This window comes from Equus quagga, chromosome 9, assembly GCF_021613505.1.
Source record: "Equus quagga isolate Etosha38 chromosome 9, UCLA_HA_Equagga_1.0, whole genome shotgun sequence".
Lineage (NCBI taxonomy): Eukaryota > Metazoa > Chordata > Mammalia > Perissodactyla > Equidae > Equus > Equus quagga.
In genome coordinates this window covers 39,628,595-39,646,707 of record NC_060275.1, presented here as the reverse complement: position 1 = coordinate 39,646,707, position 18,113 = coordinate 39,628,595, and the positions used below count along the sequence as shown (strand labels likewise).

General features: G+C 34.3%; 1 protein-coding gene and 1 long non-coding RNA gene across 5 annotated transcripts in view; one reads left to right on the top strand and one right to left on the bottom strand.

The window, feature by feature from the left end:
• Positions 1 to 18,113, bottom strand: part of NOL4 (nucleolar protein 4) — a 350,767-nt gene that overhangs the window by 570 nt on the left and 332,084 nt on the right. The gene's annotated exons all lie outside the window — the stretch shown is intronic.
• The window catches only part of LOC124244487 (uncharacterized), a 95,183-nt gene that overhangs the window by 35,662 nt on the left and 41,408 nt on the right, over positions 1 to 18,113 (top strand). The window lies entirely within an intron of this gene.

Here is an 18,113-nt window from a genome sequence, read left to right as displayed (position 1 = left end):
GACCCCATCAGTTCAGAAGTCAAAAAATCCTAGACTGTGACACTAATGACTCTAGATTACAAACTCCTCAACTGAGAACAAAGTAAACTGAGGACTGGGGAGTTCAATGACGTGTTTAGAGTTCAACAACTTTTAAGTGGCACGATAGGCACGTGAGTTGAATACGTTTTTTTTCATTTCAAGCAATGCTTTTTTCCTTTAGGCTGATTAATGTTTAAAAATGCGGGCATATTAGACTGTTAGTTTCAGAAATGTACAATAAGGAAACGACTAGTACAAACAATACCACAAAGGAGCCAGACTTGGAATACTGCTTTAGGTGTTGCTAAAGTCACTTCTATATTTATTTGCACAAAACATTCACGTGTCAACACTTTTTTTCTCACATATATTTAAACCAAGTCATGTAGTCTGTTTTTTGACAACAGTTTGTAAACTTTTACTTACAGACTTTTAAATAACTTTATAGTTATTTTTAATTCATATATTTGTATTAAGATGCTTTGTATCAATTTTTTTTGTATTATTAATAAGGTTTTATTACATACTTAAGTGTTCATTTTTATAGTTCTCACATGTCATTAAGGAATTTATATAATTATTAAATATGCAGTAATAGATGTAAGATCCTTGAATAAAATACTACTAAGCACATAACTAAAGGTATGCTCAAAAACTGTAGTGATTCTATAACTTGAAATTATTTTAACATATTTTTCCTAAACATAATTTTTCAGATAACATTCATTTCATGAACTAAAATAAGGGATGTTATTTTCTCCTTCTAGTTCTCCTTAAGGCATGATGGAGACAGGTCAAGATCCAACCTCCTGCAGCCTCTGCCCCTAAGGGAGAAAAGGACTCTGTCAGCTAGGAGGCAGATGTCCCATGAGAGGCAAATAGCTTCACTTGGAATTTAATTAGGACAGAGGCAAGAAAAGCACACAAGAACTCTGACATCTGAGAGAAACTTACATCCACTTCTGCCATGGCCTTTCAAAGCTTTGATTTCCTAGCAGGCATTAGCTTCCATTTGTTCTGCTGTTTACAAAATCATGATCCAGACAGACAAAGGGAGAGACGCAGGGATGTCACACTTGCAAACGGAAATTACTGAGCAAGTATTCAAGTAAATTATTAACAGTAACTAGTTTATTTGGGAAGTTCTGAGTGAATTAAAAAAGCATCATGAAATAACAGCGGTTCCGGTCTCTGGATGAACCCACTCAAATTTTCTTTTTCTGCTTTACATTCAAGACTCCCAGTATAAATCTTTACGAAAGAAAATTGAAAGGCGTTTCCTCTCAGTTATGTAAATATCTAGTGTCTGGTTAGCTAACTATCATTATTTCATTAGAAAGTGTAACATTTTGTGATGGTTTTGCTGCCAAGTCAAGTTGTGGATTGGCATTCTTAACTAGAACTGAGAAAGGGTGGGGCTAGTGATCTAATTCTTTTTGGGGTGAGAGAAATTATGATTGTATTCTAATACTGGAGTTTATGGATTACTCTCTACCTCCAGCTCAAGGATATAAGCTTCCAAACTAAGACATGGCTTTCATTTCTTTTAGATCATTATTAACATAGGCAAACTCTAGACAGCTCAGTAATTTAGAAGCCATTCACACCTCTGTTTCTTGTTTTTCTGGAAGAAAGCTGACTTCATTATCTTGCTTTCTTTTGTATCTATAAGATCAGGATTGAGTATATAAATCAAAACTACAGGGAATTCTTTTTGCTGAGTGTTTATTATTCAAATCTTCAGAGTTATGAGGTTCAATAGGGAAGCAAAAAAATTAAAATAGTTACAAATGAACAAACTATTTAACTAGTGACTATTCAAACAGCCTCTCCTTGTTTGTCACTAGTATTCATTTCTGCTTCATTGAGTCAATGTCATATTTAACTGGTTTGGCTTAACCCAAACAATAATATAATGCAATTAGAATGCATATCAATTATAAAGTTGAATACCAAATTTTATGAAGATGCTGAATTTAACAACATCCAGGAAAGTATTCTTTGAGACCTGCTCAAATCACAGACAAAGCACTGAAAAGTGTGGTTCTGGAAGAGCAGGACCAGTTCACAAGAAAACGAGCAAGGATAATGACAATAGATGCTTCAAGAGAAAATGATTCAAATATCAGATGTTAAGGCATATATTCCAGAAACTCGACAGGCTATTTTTACATAAGTACCTACATTTTAACCAAAACGATGCAGACTTATTTTATGTTCATTCTGAAAAGTTGAATAAGAGAGAAAAGATGTTTCATGCTAACATACAACATTGTTAGAAAAATTAAGACCCATCGAAAGCAACCTTTGATTCATTTTTTAAGGTTTGGGGACACATTTAAATTATAAGTAAATTCTAATTAAATGAAAATGTATACCCATAATTCTTTTTATTTTTTAAGTTGAGGTATTAACTGAATACTTTCCCCCTATTTATGGTGCATATTTGGTCCCTCTTTTAATTAGATTCACTTTTGTGGTCTTATTCGCTGTCAATTATCCTCTGATATAGACAAAGTTTTATTTTACACACAGTAAATTCTTTTTTTAAAGACTTTGATAGCCATTTTTATTATATACACTGAGGGCAAGAATGCAAGACCAATGAAAGCAGGCACCCTTTGGGTCTAATTTACCACATTTGTCTCAGTTGCTGAGATGGTGCATGATACAAAATAAGGCTCAATAAATATTTGTGTAATAAATAAATGAGAAGTGCCAGATCCTTTCTGCAACAGACACTTAAAAAACAGAGAATGTGTTATGTCATTAACAACACCCAATTATGGTTAAAAACAAACTGAATAGACATAGAACACAGTGGATTTAATGTATTATTCAAGTAATATAACTCTAATATACAGGAATATTATTGCCATAAAAGTCATCATCCAAAATTGTGAAAAAATAATCTAAAGTAGAAGTGCATATAACAGTACTTTTTGCATGAATTGTTGGTGAAAAAGAGAAAAATAGTCATTGTCCATTTCCTAGTCATGTTTGTTTCACTATACATGTTACAGTGAGTCTTGAGCTGGGCGAAAAGTCAGTTCTAGCTGCATGCAACGTTCTCCTACTTCCCCGTCTTCACTTAGAATCTCCACTCCCAAAGCACGCACTCTGAAATGCTTGGATAACTGGCAATTCATTTAACAAGTTTACGTAAGTGGATGACATTTTTAAACTCATGCTTTAAAACAAGGGTTGGTAAACTTTTTATACAAATGGCCAGATAGTAAATATTTTAGTCCCTGCAGGTCAAGAGGCATTTAGGTACTTATATGAAAAGAAAGTAAATTTTCTTGATTTTTTTAAATTGATCTATAATTGACATATAAAATTATAATGTTATAATATATTAGTTTTAGGTGTACAATATAGTGATTTGATACTTGTATATATTGTGAAATGATCACCATAATAAGTCTGCTTAATATCCATCACCACACATACTTAACAATTTCTTTTACTATATGAGAACCTTTAAGGTTTCTTCGTAGCAACTTTCAAATATACATGCAGTATTATTAACTGCATTCACCATGCTGTACATTACATCCTCATGAGTTATTTATATTTGGAAGTTTGTATCTTTTGATGACCTTCACCCATTTTGCCCACCCCCGACCCCTCACCTTTGGAACCGCCAATCTGTTCTTTCTATCTATGACTTCAGTTTTGTTGTTCTTTTAGATTCCACATATAAGTGAAATCATACAGTTTGTCTTTCTCTGTCTGACTTATTTCAGTTAACATAATGTCCTCAAGGCCCATCCAAGTTGTTGCAAATGGCAAGATTTCCTTCTTTTTTCTCGTTGAATAGTATTCAATTCTGTGTATTCATATATATCCATTCATCCTTCAATGGACATTTCAGCTGCTTCCACGTCTTAACTACTGTAAATAATGCTGCAATGAACATGGGGTGCAGATATCTTTTCGAGTTAGTGTTTTCATTTCCTTTGGATAAATACTCAGAAAAGGACTTGTTGGATCATATGGTAGGAAGGTATTCAAATGTGTCTGATTAAGGACAAAATGTAAACATGCACTGTTAACAATTTCCTGTGGATTTTAGTTTAGCCTTCAAATAAAGACTTTTTTTAAATTAAAAAATCTGCTCTTATGGCCACTTCTAAATGATTTGTTTGTTTAGGGTTGTAGTAGGAAGAGGCCTTATAATTTATGGAGGGGGGAGAAATAGTCAAGGTCCCTTGGATCTCAATGTGGCCCTTCCCAAAGGCCCTGCTCAGTGGTCTGGGAAGATGGTGGGGGAGATAAATATACACACTTTTTTTTAATGTAATGAGACCATGTTTAATGAACATCAAAGTTGGCACAGACAAGGGCTGTGGGGTCTCAAAGGAATGGGGACAGCAAGGGCTACAGTTGTGGGGGATGAGAAGTGATACCACCTCCCAGCACCTTTCCCATTGCCAGGGACTCACACTGTGCCCCTCAGAGCAACAGTCTGGTGGGGACAGACTGGCCCCATTTTACAGTTGGGGAAACTGTGTTTCAGATAGGTTCATTGACTTGCCCAAAGTCACACAGTGTTCCTGGTCCTTCTTCCTCCTGCACCACCGTGGCCCAGCTCAGAGGAAATCTGAGTAATTTGACAGGGGAAAATGAAAGCCCCCACAGGAAGAGCAAGCAACAGTATGGAAACAGGCAAGGGTGTCATACCTGGAGACACTGAAGGGTGCTGGCTAGAGCCAAGTGTGGATCGAGCTGAGGAGTTAGTCTTATTTTGTTTTTTTTTGCAGGGAAAGATTACCCTGAGCTAACAGCTGTTACCAGTCTTCCTCTTTCTTTTTTTCCTCCCCAAAGTCCCAGCACATGGTTGCATACCCTAGTTCTAAGTCACTCTAGTTCTTCTATGTGAGCTGCCACCACAGCATGGCAACTGACAGATGGGTGGTGTGATTCCGTGACTGGGAAGCGAACTCGGGCTGCTGAAATGGTGAGCACACAACTTTAACCACTAGGCCATCAGGGCTGGCTCTTGTTTTATTTTTCTTAAGCCAGAATCTATTTCTATTTAAAAATGTTCAAGAGACATTAAAAGATCCATATGCCTAAAAATGTCCAGGTTTAATATAAGATCATACTAAGGTGGTGTCTGTTGGTCCCTCCATTGGTAGAGTCTCAATTTGATCCTGGTTAATTACATGCCCCGATTATTATTTTAGTTGGGTAGTAGTGATTTCCTCTGATTCCCAGCATCTTTCATAAATGGCCATCAGTCCATGCATGACAAAAAAAGAAATACCAGAAACAATAATGAAATGTTTGTAGGTTCTACTTGAATATCCTTTCTACATTATTCTTTGAAACCAGGTCCTCTGATTATCAGCTTGGGTAGTTGAGATATGAAGAGTTTCATCTGGTATTAGGGTAATGCTGGCCTTGTGAAATGAGTTTGGAAGTATTTCCCCTTCTATTTTTTGGAAGAGTTTGAGAAGAATTAGCATTAATTCTTTAAATCCTTGGTAGAATTCCCCACTGAAGTTGTGTGGTCCTGGGGTTTTCTCTGTTGAGAGGTTTTTGATTACTGATTCAATCTCCTTACTAGTATTTGGTCCATTCAGCTTTTCTGTTCCTTCATGATTTAGTTTTGGTAGGTTATATGTTTCTAGGAATTTATCCATTTCTCCTAGATTGTCCAAATTGTTGGCACATAATTGTTCATAGTAGACTCCTATAATTCTTTGCATTTCTGTTATAACAATTGTAATGTCCCCTCTTTCATTTGAATCCTCTCTCTTGTTTTCTTGGTGAGTCTAGCTAAAGGTCACTTTACCTTTTCAAAAAAACAACTCTTAGTTTCATTGATCTTTTCTATTGTGTTTTGAGTCTCTATTTCATTTATTTCCACTCTGATCTGTGTTATTTCCCTCCTTCTACTAACTTTGGGCTTTGTTCTTCTTTTTCTAGTTCCTTGAGGTGTACACTTGTTTATTTGAAATCTTTCTAGTTTCCAAACGTAGGCATTTATTGCTATGAACTACTCTTAGAAGTGCTTTTCCTGCATCTTATAAATTTTGATATGCTCTACTTCCATTTTCATTTGTCTCAAGCTATTTTTTGATTTATTCCTTGACCCATTGGTTATTCAGTAACATGTTGTTTAATCTGTACATATTTGTGAATATTCCAGTTTTCTTGAGGTAGATTTCTAGTTTCATATTACTGCTGTCAGAAAAGATACCTGATATGACTTCAATCTTCTCAAATTTATTGACTTATTTAGTAGTCTAACATATGACCTGTGCTGGAGAACATTCCAAGTGCATTTGAGAAGTATGTGTATTCTGTTGCTTTTGCACGCAATGTTCTGTATATATCTGTTAAGGCCCTCTGGTCTAATATGTCATTTAAGGCCCATGTTTCCTTATTGATTTTCTATCTGGATGAACTATCCACGGATGTAAGTGGTATATTAAAGTCCCCTACTGTTATTATATTGCTATCTATTTCTCCCTTTATGTCTGTTAATATTTGCTTTATATATTTAGATGCTTCTATGTTGGGTGCATGAATATTTACAAATGCTATATTTTTTTGTTGAATTGACTCCTTTATCATTATGTAATGAATTTGTCTCTTATTACACTATCTGTCTTAAAATCTATTTTGTCTGATAGAAATATAGCCACCCCAGCTTTCTTTTAGTTTTCATTTTCATGGACTATCATTTTCCATCCCTTCACTTTCTCTGTGTGCATCCTTATATGTGAAGTGAGTCTCTTATAGGCAGCATATAGAGGGGTGTTGTTATTGTTGTTTAATCTATTCAGTCACTCTATGTGAATAATACATTAAAAGGATCAAATATCATGATCAAGTGGGATTTATTCTAGGGACGTGAGGATGGTTCAACATACACAAATCAATCAATGTAACAAATTACATTAACAAAATGAAGGATAAAACCATATGATCATGTCAATATATAATACAGCAAGAGCATCTAACAAAATTCAACAGAAATTTACGATAAAACCTCTCAACAAAGTGGGAATAGAGGGAACATACCTTAACATAATAATGACCATATATGACAAGCCCCAGCTGACATCATACCCAATGGTTAAAAGCTGAAAGCTTCTAGCTTCCTCTAAGATCAGGACCAAGAGAAAGATGTCCACTCTCACTACTTTTATTCAACATAGTATTAGAAGTCCTAGCCAGAGCAATTAGGCAAGAAAAAGAAATAAAAGGCATCCAAAACAGGAAGGAAGAAATAAAACTATCACTATTTGCAGATAACATGATATTATATATAGAAAACCCTAAAGACCCCACCAAAAAAAACCTGTTAGAGCTAATAAGCCAATTTAGTAAAGTTGCAGGATACAAAATCAATATACAAAAATCAGTTCCATTTCTATATGCTAACAATGAACTATCAGAGAAATTTTAAAAATAGTCCTATTACAATTACATTGAAAAGAATAAAATACCCGGAAATAAATTTAACCAAGGAGGTTAAAGACCTGTACACTGAAAACTATAAGGCATTAATGAAAAAAATTAAAGACACAAATAAATGGAAAGATAGTCCACGCTCATAGAGTGGAAGAATTACTCTTCTTAAAAGGTCCATATTACCCAAAGCAATCTACAGATTCAATGCAACTCCTATCAAAATTCCAATGGAAATTTTCACAGAAATAAAGCAAACAATCCTAAAATATGTAGGGAACCACAAAATAACTTGAATAGCCAAAGCAATCTTGAGAGATAAGCACAAAGCTGAAGACATCACACTCCCTGATTTCAACCTATATTTTGAAGCTATAGTACTCAAAATAGGATGATACTGGCATTAAAAACAGACACATAGATCAGTGAAACAGAATAGAAAACCCAGAAATAAACACACACATATATGATTAATTAATTTATAACAAAGTAATCAAGAGTGTACACTGGGGAAAGGATAGCTTCTTCAACAAATGTTGTTGGAAAAACTGGACAGCCAGAGGCAAAAGAATGAAACTGGACCACTTTCTTACACCATACACAAAAATCAAGTCAAATAGATTAAGGACTTGGTTGTAAGACCTGAAACCATAAAACTCCTAGAAGAAAAAATAGGTGGTGAGTTCTATGACATCAGTCTTCGTGATGATTTTTTGGATTTGACACTAAGAGTAAAAATAAACAAGTGTGAATACATCAAACTAAAAAGATTCTGCACAGCAAAAGAAACAATGAACAAAATGAAAAGACTGAATGGGAGTAAATATTTACAAATCATGCATCTGATAAGGAGTTAACATGCAAAATATATAAAAAACTCAGACAAGTCAATAGAAAAAAACAAACAATCTGATCAAAAATGAGCAGAGGATTTGACTAGACATTTTTCCAAAGAAGACATACAGATGATCAATAAGTACATGAAAAGGTACTCAACATCACTAATCATCAGGGAAATGTAAATCAAAATCACAACGAGATATCACCTCACATCTGTTAGAATGGCTATTATAAATTTTCACAAAAGTTTTATGGACAAACTCAAAATATAACAATTGAAAAAATGTATATATATGTGTGTGTGTATATATACATATATATATGTGTGTGTATATATATACATTTGGAATACAGGTCCTAATGAGAATGAAATTCTTTTCCTTAGAAGAGGGGATAATATTTTGCTTAATGGGGTTCAAATTTAATGTTCTCTCATCAAAATCAATTGCAAATGTTCATCTATTAATGTGGATCTGTACAGAGATTTTATGAATTTCACCTTTGAAAATGTCCATTTTATACAGATAGGTATTTCCAAATACTGATATCAGTCTACAAGAATATGATTTTGACTGAGTGTATTCATCACTTGGAAAGCATTCATAGAATTCTATTAGATTCTTTTCTTGCTACTTGCCTTTAAGCATGTCAATGCATTGCAGATTAATTACTTCCAGTTGAAGGTTAAGCTGGAAGCTCTTGAGTTGTACATTGAAAAGGACTTTGAAATATGGGAATTTACTTTGCACTTGCATTAAGGTCCAAAAAACATTGCTGAGCATGTAGGGTGTGGTCAGTAAGTATATCCACTGGAAATCTGAGTGGGAATGGAGATTTAAGTTCTTGTGTTAACTTTGACAATATGGGAAGTTTATAAAGCAGCTAGCTGTTACTTGTGATTCAAAGAATGTTGGGTATTAGCAAAATGTCTTCATCACAATATAAGCTTCATATATAAGCACTGTTTTTCCTTGTAATTTTAGACTGAGTTCATCAGGAAATATTGTGAATTCTTTAGGAAAAGCTAATTGGAAATAGCCATTTAGTATTTGATGATAAAGCTTGAGGGCAGTTGTTGTTCTTCGGAAAAATGTCGATTTTAGGTTTGACCGGAGAAAAAACTGCAGTAAAACTTTATCACAAAGCCATAAAACAGCTGTGTGGTCAGACAAGTTAGGATATTCTGACTCTGTTTCAGACAGAATTTCACAGAACTGACAATTACATTGATGAGAAAAAATGAAGTTTAAAGTTGACTCTGCTGTTTCAATAACACGACATATTCAAATGCCTTATGTTTTAAAAAGTTTGTAAATTTATCCAAATAAACCTCTTTCTGCTTCACACATCTTAGCAGACTCCACTTCAGATTTTATGGAATTAGTTTTTCTTAACTTTGAAAATATTCTCAGCTATACTTGTTCCATTCATCCCCTTAATTCTTCTGTCACTTCAAATTCATCATTGATTCCTCAAATAAATAACAAAAGTATCAATAACATCTCAAATTATTAAAAGATGAGGAAAACCACTTGAAATCAGTTGCTTTAATTGATTATTGCCAATATCTCAATTTCTTCAACCCTTTAAGCACTGTTTTTGCTATTAATACTAACAGTCAAACACGTTTATTTTCTCTGGACACATTTCTTCAGCTGCTGCAATCAAACATAATTGAATAAAATCACCATCAGTAAGTAAAGTGACTTCCCCTGCTTGACTAATACATGAACTATTTGGAAACTTACTTCGGTTGTAGGCTCATTTATATTTCATATTTTCATTAGATGTTTAATAAAGGTATTTTATTAATATTTTCATACTTTTCTACCAAAGAGTAAAAAAAATTAACAATTATTATTCAGCATCTTGGCTAAATTAGCTAATGTATATAAATCCTCCAGCACAGGGCTGGGTTATTGCAGATACACATTCCTAGATTCAGCATGCTAATAAGCACATTTAGATTCACAAGGGGTTGCACTATAATTGCCTTTTTAATACTGTTCTTGATGATAGGATTACAGTAGCATCATAAAATGTACTTGCGTGTTTCCATTTCTCTTTCTTTTCCCTTTTTTTAGAAATGTTTTTCTAAAATGAAGATTATCTAGTTCTTGAAGTTTGGGTAAAACTCATTTATAAAACCATCTGAGTTGATTTTTTTAATACTGATTCAATTTATTTAATCATTATGAGTTCATTGGGAATATTCTTCCTTTTTGAGTAAATATTGGTCAATTATTTTTGTAAAACACAGTATACTTAAATTCAGAGATACAAACATAGCATAAAGGTATTAATACTTTAATTTTTTCAAAGATTTTGCTTTTGATCTCGTTAGTCTTCTCTATTGCTCCTTTGTTTTCTATTGTTTTTCTCCATTTATTTTCTTCTATAGGCTGTATTTTCTTTGTTCTGTTTCTAACTTCTTGAGTTAAATAAGTAGCTCGTTAATTTTCTATTTTTTTCTACAGCATGTGCTAAAATACCACTTTAGCTCCATCCCACAAATTAATGTGTAGTGTTTTCGTCTTCATTAATTATCAATATTTCTGAACACAATTCCATCAGTATGTCAATGATTCTTTGGTTGTCACCATTTGCTTAAGTGTCTGAAAGAACGTGTATCAGGTAGTTGGAGGTGGGGCTGACCTGGTGGCATAGCCATTAAGTTCATGCACCCTGCTTGGGTGGCATGGGATTCACAGGTTCAGATCCTGGGCACAGACCTACACACCACTCATCAAGTCATATGTGATGGCATCCCACATACAAAGTAGGGGAAGAAGGGCACAGATTTTAGCTCAGAGACAATCTTCCTCAAGCAAAAAGAGGAAGATTGGCAACAGATGTGAGCTCACGGCTGATCTTCCTCACCAAAAGATAAATAAATAAATAAATAAAATAGTATTCTTCACATAGTTGGAGGCAAGTTCCAGATATAGTCATTAAATTAAATTTTAATTATTTTTTTCAAATCCAAATGACTTTTCTGTCCATCAGTTTCTGAGAGAAGTGTGTTAAAAGTCTATGGCTATGATTGTGGGTGTATGAATTTCTTCTTGTAATTTTGTTAATTTTTTATTTATTACTTTTGAGGTTATGTTATTGGGGCATATAGTTTCTAGACTGTTAATTTTTTATTTATTAATTTTGAGGTTATGTTATTGGGGCATATAGTTTCTAGACAATTGCCACTTTCTGATGAAATGTTCCCTTCATTATTAGGTAATTAATTGTTTATGCTCCAAAGCTTTTGTCTTAAAGCCAATTTTTGACATTAATGTGTCATACACACTCACAGAGGTATAAAAATTTCCTTTAAATACTTCTAAAAGGTTGTTTTGTATGGGTCTTTACTATCAAAATAGAGGTATATTTTATTTATGCACCTACCTAAGACTCTGTTCTTTAACAAATAATGGATTACAACAGAACACGGTGAGGTGTTCAGAGACAAGGTCAGATGCTATCGTTCAGTGGGAACTGTTTGTTTCTTCTGAAGTCTATGTCAAACTAAAGCCATTTTCAACCAATTAGGTCTAAATCTAAGTATACTATGACTGTGCTTTCAAGTACTTAACTCCTCTTGACCTTGTCAAATTTACTCTTCTCTGCTTAATAAACACTAATTAATCAACATTAGGTTACCAAAGATCAGGCTGTTTATCTGTAAAACATGTATCAAGTTGCTGAGATACAAATTCTCTAGATATCTAAGAAAACACAAAAAGCAAGATACACATCACTGTCAAGGCAAGCAGCAGTTTAAGGTATTACGCAGGGGAGAAAAGAGGACGATATGGATCACTCCTCCTCTCCTCCCAAATTATGTCTTTTGTCAGCAAAACTAAGGATCAAACACTGACAGCAATTACAGGTTGAATTAGAGCTCCATCACAATATACTCCCCATGCTGATTTGAAGGCAATTTTGATTATTTCTTTTAGACTGTAAGTGTCAATATTCCATACATTAAAAAAAATTATATCTGACTGTCCTGAGACAAATTTAACTGAGTCTTTGTATACCTCGAAATGCAAATCTCTTGGACTTGCCTTTAAATATAGTATTAAATTTCCCCGTCACCAGGCATTCCTATATTTCACCTTTCCCCATTGTCTTAATCCACTTGTTTATTTCATTTTTCCCATCCAAATGTACCTTGTTTTAGGGAAAAAAAAAAAAAAAAAAAGAAAAATTGCCGTTGGAGCTCTCAGCATTTTTGTTCTAATCTCAATGAGTCTTTCTACACAATCAATTTGAAAAGACTCCGTTATTTTTCCCATTGGCCTTTCTAATCTTTCCTCTACTTACATTTGCTAATTCCTGGTACTCAGTTCTAAACTGCCTGGGTTTATTCACTGTTTGGCCTTTCCACTTGAACTTCAAATTCAATATTTTCTAGAGACCTGACTAATCACTCTGATAAAGTGTAGAATGACCTAAAAGTATGAGTCATTGTCCCAGGAGAGTCTTAGAAATTTGTGAGGGGGAAGACTTCTAGCATGCTTTTGTTTACTCCCTATTTTTGGTTTGTAGAAAAAGACACAAATATCATAGCAGAGAGAGAGAAGAGTTACTTTTTAACTTTCAGTTGAATCAAACATACTACATTAGGACATAATGAATTTTTGTATTATTTAGGGGTTTATATACTTAATATATGTATATATATTTTTTAAGTAATAGGAAGCAATCCCTAAAAACAAAACAAAAAATAAATAGATGCTTTGGGTTTTTAAAAAGAATTTTCAGGGAGCTCATGAGGTCAAAAATATCAAAATGCCTTGGAGCCTTGGGTTTTTCTTTTTCTGGCCAATGTTCAAGTCTTAACTTTTCAGGAATTTCGAAGGATTAGTAGCAAGTGTAGTAAAAAGGGGTGTGATAAGATAAAAACCTCCCAAATGCCCTCAGGAAAGACTTCATATGTGATTTATTCCTTCACACTTTTATTTTGTTCCATTTTTAAGGGAATAAAAAAATAAATAAGGCACAATTTTTAAACGCCAGTTGTAGAATGTATCTGTTTATATGTATTTATTCAACCTATTTCAAGAAATATTTGAAGACACTTGAAAGATATAAATTACATGGAAACTCTACTTGTGTTAAAGCACTGATAACTCAAGTAAATAGTAAAAACCTAATGTAGTTGGACTCGGACCAGATTTCATCTATGAATGATGAAATCTCATTTATTATCCACATAAAAAGATGTAGCATATAGCAATAAAATTATAAGACTAGCAAGTGGAAAACCTGGGTTCAATCCTAATGCAGAAAATTTCTAGCTATACAATTTTAGGTAAACCATTTCCCTTCACTGAGATCCCCAATACTACTGAATAATATGACTGCTTTTGTCTATTTGTCATATTATTGAAGCAGGGGAAATAAAATTATGAATGTTAAATGTTAAATAAGATCTTTTTCTTAACTTGGATCCTACCCTTACCTTTAGTGCTTAGTGATAATGTAGGATTCAGGGATTCTTTATGTTAAAGTCTAAGGATTTATTCAAGTTGATGTGATTTGGATTAATCAAGGTTCTCCAGAGAAACACCACCAACAGGGTGTGTGTGTGTCTGTGTGTGTCTGTGTGTATATAAATTATATACATGTAACAAGGAACTGGCTCACTTCATTATGGAGGCTGGGAAGTCCCAAGATCTGCAGGTGGCAAGCTAGAAACCAAGAAAGCTGATGATGTAGGTCCAGGCCAAAAATTGGCAGGCTCAACCCAAGAATTGCTGATTCCTGAGTTCACGTCCAAAAGCAGGAAAAGACTGATGTCCCAGCACAACCAGTTAGGCACAAGAAGTTCCTTCTTTCTTAGCCTTTTTGTTCTATTCAGTTCTTCATTTGATTGGATGAGAACCACCCACATTAGGTAGGGCAAGCTGCTTTACTTAGCCTGCCAATTCAATGTTAATGTCATTCAGAAACGTTCTCCCAGACACACCCAGAATAGTGTTTGGTTAAAGGTGTGGGCATCCCATGGTCAGTCAAGTCGACAAAAATAACCATCACATTCATATATCTTATTCAAGATAATTTCCCCTCTGATGTCAAATAGCGGGTATTCTAAATCACTTTTAATGTTTTGAGATAGTTATCTAAGACATGTTTACCACAAGATACATACTTGTTATACAAATAAGAGTTGCCTTTTTTTCTATATGCTCAATGACAAAATGAATTATATTAAATTCTCGGATATTAAACTCACACCCACACACAGTATTTATACCACAGTGATTAAAAAACTTAGGATAACAACAACCATAGCAGAAATACTGATGGCTCATGAGGTAAGATATACGTGAATTAGTGAAGTAATAACTCTTCTAGAATTGGTATTTCTAATAATTAACAATCAAATTGATATTTAATAACTGTAATATTGTAATAATATAAAAATCTACAACTGACTCTCAGCTTGGTCATAATGTTAGGCAATAATTTTTAGTAAAAATTGCTTACAGTCTGGTATAATAGTTAATTTGTGTCACTGTTTTAAAGGACAAAATTAGAGAATTTTTTTCTTTTTTAGCAACTTTCCAATATTCTCATCACTATCAGTAATCCAAACAATCAGTAACCCAAAATTATGTCTGATATAGTTTCTATTCACATGTTTTAAATCCCTTAAAGTTCACTATAAGTAATAACAACTATGGAAATCATATTATAGGATAAAAGATGGTTATAGGATCCTATATATACGAGTTTATAAGTTATATATTTATAGAACAAAGTACAGTTGAGATAGTTTAGCCTGCTTTGTTTTAAAAATTGTCAGATCTTTCTATTTTTTTTTTTGTGCAAAGAGTCTCAACAAATTTTACTCAATACTTATTTTAAGAAGATGTTTAAGTGGTATATATATGAGGTAAATTTTACACTTTTTGCCTTGGAATTGGGAGTGAAATTAGGTTGAGTAGATCCTGCTACCTCTGCAGTATCCATTTGGCTCTTAAAATCTAATAATTAAAGGTTAAGAAGAGAAAAAACACTAACTTTGTGAAAAAATAAATGATAGAAGTCTAGCAAATATTCAACTATAACTAAATCAACTATTGAATCATTAAAATGAAGCTAGATCAGCAAGCATGGCTATTCTGCCTGTTAAAGAATATCCAGGAGTGCCATCAGCATCATGGTGGTTTAAGCTGCTCCTCCTTTTTGTCCCCTGTTTTGAACAATAAATTAGACATCCATCCATGAACAGAAGCACCTTTGTGGGAAATGTAGGATCCAGCACTATATGCCAGGAGACTCGGGAGGAGTCTTGTTGACTTGTGCATCCAGTGATAGGCAGACAGACCTTGGTATGGGTTGCAGAACCAGCAGAGCAGCGATCCTGCCCCAAGTCCTCTCACTGAGGCTTGGAAAAAACTGGGAGAGTGCTGATCTGGGCAGACACCCACAGATAAGACAAAATTTGGAGAACTCCAACCTTCCCAAGGGGAGATATCAACATGCCATTGGAGCAAAATAAAAGGTATGAGTTTGACTGCAGTGGAGATGGTGAGAGGAATTTTCCCTGTGCCTCCCCACCCTCCCCCACCCAAGGAAACACTGCACAGGACTAAATTATCCAGTGGTGGTGACCTCTCTAGCAGAGAAAAAGATCAGCGGGTACCTGGCTATCCCCATTGTACAGAATGCTGTTGGAGAAAGCTGTTCTCTCCAGCAACACCCAGAGGACCAAGGCAGGACCTCCATAAATGGGGCAAAGGAGAAGATTGGGAAAGAGGCAGATAAGAATATCAAAGGACATTAAAGGGATGCAGTTCCTGCTGACTGTACCCAGTACTTCAATAAGAATTCATCCCATGAGCCTCGGAGAGTACCTCACCCAAGTATCTCCACACTGGGTCCATGGGCACCCCCAACACCCCAAGTGCTAAACCCACACCTCCCTCACTATGCAGCCTGCTTCTTGTGTATGCTCCTGAGAGTAGTGGAAAGAGCAAGTCCAGTAAATGAAGTCCTATCAGAAAAACAGATAAGGATCTGTGGGCAAGGGAGAAACCACAAACTTGAGCTACAGCACCACCTTCTGGAAAAGTCAGAAGGCAAAGAAAATCCCAACTATAACAGCACCAGCTAACAGTATACTCCACTTTAAGGCAACTAGTCAAGTTTTAAGGAGGTGTCTACTACTTCAAATGTGAAAGCAGCAATGCAAAAATATAAGGAACATGAAAAATCAAGAATATGTCATCACCAAAAAATAACAATAATTGTCCAATAACTAAACTCTGATGCATGGAATTTTGTGATCTAGCTGATAAACTATTCAAAATAACTGTTTTGAAGAAACTCAATGAACTACAAGAAAACCTAGAAAGACAATTCAATGAAATCAGAAAAAAAAATACATGAACAAAATGACATATTTACCAAAGAGAGAGAAATCATAAAAAAGAAGGAAATAGAAATTCTTGAGTTGAAGAATTCAATGAATGAAATGAAAATCACCATAGAGAACATTTGTAGCTGATTAGAGCAAATAGAAGACAGAATAAGTGAATTAGAGGACAGAAATTTTGAAATAACCCAATCAGAATAGAACAAAGAAAAAAATGAAAAAAGAGTAGTGAAGAAAGCCTATCTGATCTATGGGATTCCATCAAAACAAATATAGCTGTGCATTGTTTAACAACAGAGATACATTCTGAGAAATGTGCCGTTAGGTGATTTTGTTGTTGTGCAAACAACATAGAGTGTACTTACACAAACCTAGATGTTATGGCCTACTATACATCTAGGCTTTATGCTACTAATCTTATGGGACCACTGTGATATATGCAGTCCAATGCTGAGTGCAACATTGTTATATGGCATATGACTGTATTGGAATAACTAGGATTCAATAGGGAGAAGAGAGGGAGAAGAAGACAGAAAGTTTATTAAAAGAAATAATAGCTGAGAATTTCCCAAACGTGGGGAAAGACTTGAGCATCCAAGTTCCCAAAGATAACAGATCACTTGCTTTTCTCAATGCAAAAAGACCTTCTCAAAGGCACATTATAATAAAACTGGCAAAAATCAAAGATAAAGAAAGAATCCTAAAAGTAAGCAGGGAAAAAAGATTGTAATCTACAAAGGAACCTTGAAATCAGCAGATTTCTTAGGCTAGGAGAGAACAGAGTGATATATTCAAAATGTTGAAAGAAAAAAATTCCCAGCCAAGCATACTTTATCTGGCAAAGTTATACTTGAGACATGAAGGAAAAATAAAGACTTTTGCAGACAAACAAAAGCTGAGTCCATCACCACTAGACCTGCCATACAAGAAATGCTGAAATCAGGTCTTCAAGCTGAAAAGTAAAGAGACTAATCACTGATTTGAAAACATATGAAAGCATACAACACACTGGTAACACAAAGGTAAATATACAGTCAGATTTAGAAAAGTCTAATTCTGTAATAGGATGATGTGTTAATCACTTAATTGAAAAATAATCGTAGCTACTATAACTCAATGAATACAACATTTAGAGGTAAATAATGACATCAAAAACATAAAGGGAGGAGTAAAAAGGCAAAGCTTTTGTAGGTGATTGAAGTTAAGTTGCTATCAGCTTAAAGTGGGCTGTTTTATCTATGAGATGTGTTATACAAGCCTCATGGTAACCAGAAAGCAAAAACCTAGAAGTTATTCACAAAGGAAGAAGAAAGGGGACACAGAGCATACCACCACAGAAAATCACCAATTTACAAACGTAGCAGAAACAGAAAAAGAAACAATTGAAATGCAGAACAACCAGAAAGAAATTAATAAGATGGTATTAGTAAGTCCTTACATA